At 40.9% G+C, this 3928-nt stretch overlaps 1 long non-coding RNA gene across 1 annotated transcript; it reads right to left on the reverse strand.

Moving 5' to 3' along the window:
- Positions 1 to 1192: 1192 nt before the first annotated feature.
- LOC139345995 (uncharacterized) lies at positions 1193 to 3406 on the reverse strand. The gene is made up of 3 exons (XR_011603229.1): positions 3291 to 3406; positions 2680 to 2773; positions 1193 to 1416 (listed from the first exon to the last, which is right to left on the reverse strand). It is a non-coding gene; the product is annotated as an uncharacterized lncRNA (long non-coding RNA).
- Positions 3407 to 3928: the final 522 nt, after the last annotated feature.

The raw sequence follows: 3928 nt of genomic DNA on the forward strand, positions 1-3928 counted from the left end.
TGAGTAAATGTAGTCAGGTTACTTTCCTCTTCTAGAGGCAGAGGATGGATGCTGTTTTCAGGATGAAAGCTGCTCTTGCAGCTTTGGTCTTACTGGCATCCATTTCACCTCATTAGGACCCTGGGACTGAGAGTCGACAAAACACTGAGAGAAATCATTTTGCCGGGGGAGTGTGGCGGGGATAAATTGGCCTCTGGTTCAGTGCGAGAGTCCCCGCTGTGCCAAGCGGAAGAGAAGGGCCTGGCTGGCAGTAGGGGCAGGCCCAGGCAAGGCAGGCTGGGAGGCCCCATGCTGAGACCCCCTCCCTGCCTCTGACAAACACGGCAGTGGATAATCTCTCCTTCAGGGACTCGGCCCAGCGCTGTGGGGCTGAGAGGGAAGGGGGCTGTTATACCGCACAGTGCAGAGGAACTGCCTGTGTATGTGTACAGCATGCACCATGAACACACCTTCACACACTTGTTTGCATTGTGTGTACTTCCACTGCACACTGCTCATGTACATCTCCACCCCCCATACCTTTTTCCTCTCTCATGTTGACAGTTTCAAAAAAAGAGCCTTACATGAAAGTACAGCTGCTACAAAATGTTCACGAAAATCTCACATAAATTCAGTTGAGTACTTGAACGTGCGTTATATAATCAGAATTCATTTAGTCCAAAATGAATGCGCAACGTGTCAGAGGGCAAAAACAAGCCATCCATTACAGGTAGATTGGGTTGACTTGGCAGCTGTACCACTGAGGGGATCAACAGCTCTCGCAAAGACTGTAATTTGCAGATATTCTAAACAAACCCTGAGTCATCTTCAGTACAAAAACTAAGAACTGCAAAGATGGATTTAGTTTACGTAACAAAGAGCGGTCCAGGGACTAGATTTATGGTAACTGCCGTTCAAGCATCAGTTAAATTTAGTCATCACCATGCTGCATGAATTGGACGTATGAAGGCAACCATGATAGAGCTTGCTCAATTTCAGGATTGATCCTGCGATTACTACAGAAACGGAAACCACTGTCTTGTGGTAAGACGACCAGGACCAGTCTGGAAATCACATTAAATATGACTAAGCTGGACAACATACAAAAGGTAAAATAAACTCAAATGTAGTGTGTAAACAACAGCAAATTCATGACTTATAAATGCCCTCGTCTGAACATTTGCAGTTGGTCAGTAAAAACACTGAAATAAACTGCTTTCACCAAACACTTTACTTCCATCAATATTTTTTTTTTTTACAAAAAAAAGAAAAACAATTTAAGCATTCTCAAATCCCCTCCGGTGGTGTGTGTGGTCAACCAGTAATATTCAAATAGAAATGTCCATATCCAATGTCACTGAATGTCATCGAATAATGAAAGGTCTGGTCAGCCGTTATGACGTCTCCATCTTGTAACCATGTTTTTCCAGCTCAGCTCTGCAGGGAGGAAAAGAAAATAGAAAGATCAAGTCAGTAGAGATGATTACAGGTGGGTGGCTGAGGCATAAGTACCCTCTGCTATTGATTGTGAGAACCATTAAGAGATGGGAGTGAGAAAATATATAAATATTGCATAATGCGAGGCAGCTATGGATTTGATGATTACATATAGATGGTAGCTGTGCCCTTTAACAGTAATGATATCTTTAAGAAACAACTTAATAGCATGGCTATCATAATTGGCTTAAATAAAACAATAGCATATTACGGTCTAAAGCGTACTCAAAAAAAAAAAAAAAGAAAAAAAAAAAAACGACCAGCCACTTATCTGCCAACAGTTATTGATTATTCAATGTGTGTGAGTGTAAGCCTTGAAGAATGACTGCTCTTATGATAACTTCGATGTGTAATGCATAACTCTATTAAAAGAGTGACACTGTTTAACTCAAGACCGTAAAAGTAGTTGTTTGTCTTCCTTATTTTTTCAAGGTGTTTGTTGCACAATTTCAGATACGAGTGAAACAAGCAGCCGTCCACTGCAATTAAGAACAACCTAAGCTATTGAAGAGGAGCTGCGCTATGGCTGCAAAACAAGAAACAAAGAGATTAATATTGATCAAAGAGCTATCTGCAACAATGCTTACTGAAAGCGCGGCAAGTTCTTGACCTGTGTGAGATGTTGAGGAGTAAATCTATACCGGCATCCAAAAGATATGACTGTTTTAGTATGCGTTAAACTGCTATGCAGGTAAAAATTATATGTGCTATGCACCTCAAAGCACAGAAATCACAGTTTATTTAAATATATGTAGACATATTTTGTTTACTAGTGTTTAATTTCTTGACACCACACATTTAAATAAGATATGAACAGCAATAATTATCCCCTTGGTTTTACAATAATACTTAACACTACATACTACAAGCCAACAAAATAATAGATAACACATGAATCCAAAGTAGCTAACCATACGGGGAAATGTGTCAGGCATCAATACTACTGCTGTAGTGCAAATTATTGAGTGATTGAGGGATATTTATCTGTGGACACATGTTGGTTATTGTTGGTCCCAGTTAATTAGTCAAAGAGATGTCTGTCTCGTGCAACAGAATTAGGGCTTGCAAGTAAAAGAACACCACAGCATGGATGACTTAAACAACCGACTTCATGAAAACAGACCAATCCACCTGCTCCCACCATCACGATTACTTGGCCTGCTGCAGCCAAATATTATTAATTTTGTTGAATGTTCAAATTACCTCAGCTGATTTGAGAAATCATCCTCTACGTTGTCATCGTCCCAGTTGTCTTCCCACACATGAGCATCTTCATCTTCATCCAGCCCCGTCCAATCTGGGAATCACACAGTGAGATACCACCGACATTAGAAAAGAAAGTAGATAAATCTTCCGTCAGCAGCTTTGTCTCAAAAATATCGGACTAAGAAAACAGCTATAACTCAAACACCGTGTAAACGTCTAACAGGTACCGAGCTGTAGCATACTGTTTACCTGACCAGCTAACACTTTAGCTTATCTCGCTTTAACGTCAGGTTATCTAGCAAGAGAGCTAAAGGGTACACGCCATCATTGAAACGAAGAAGGACATGTGAAATAAGACAATGCTTGCTGTAACATCAGAAGACAGCTAACTACATGAATCTACTAATTTGAGTTAGCTAGTATAAAGAGGTGGATCTGTGGCGTTAACAGAAAGTTCACTAGCTAATGCTAACGCTAACATGGCTAGGCTAGCTGAGTCACTGTTGTAGGGCCCAGCGCAGAAAAAGCCGTAACAGTTAACGGAGGTAAAAAACAAACAAGACGGAAACAAAAGCAGTGTGATTTCAAACATTATCTGTATTGTTTACCCTCGGCTGGGAATTCTTCAAACTCATCATCCTCCTCCAGTAAGCCCAGGTCCACAGTCTGTTTCTTGTCTGACATGTTAGCTGCGTAGCCGCTGTGTTGCTGTTTGTTAATGAATGAGGCTCAGCGCAGGACATATGGGACGCTGAGGCTGTTCAAGCGCGTACTGATTGCGCAAACTGCGCAGGAAAGCGCAGCAGTCCTTATGCCCAACATGGAGGCAAGCCAGGTAAGGCTTCTTTTTTTAACTACAGCCCAGCACATGTCAATAAGTGTAAACTCAATTTGCTTTACATTAATATGCATGTGCAGTCACACAGGGACAGTAAAAAAACACACACATTTACTGCTTTGACAGCCTTAATACAGACACATACACCCCCACACATGCATACACACAGAGTAATGAATCATAAGCTTGATAAAATAGAAATTCTAGCCCATGTAGGATGAATACATGAACCATTTTCTCAGAATCAGCTCAAGATTCAACTTTTGGGTTATAAAAGATGCCCTATATTTTAGTGACTTTTAAAGTTGTAAGTCTAAAATAATAAGGGTCCTGACTTGCTCGCTGTATTCCAGAGACAAACTGTGAATGTATTTCCCATCTTTGACTTTTAGGACTACAAATATGTGA

Source organism: Chaetodon trifascialis, chromosome 17 (genome assembly GCF_039877785.1).
Source record: "Chaetodon trifascialis isolate fChaTrf1 chromosome 17, fChaTrf1.hap1, whole genome shotgun sequence".
NCBI classification, from domain to species: Eukaryota; Metazoa; Chordata; class Actinopteri; order Chaetodontiformes; family Chaetodontidae; genus Chaetodon; species Chaetodon trifascialis.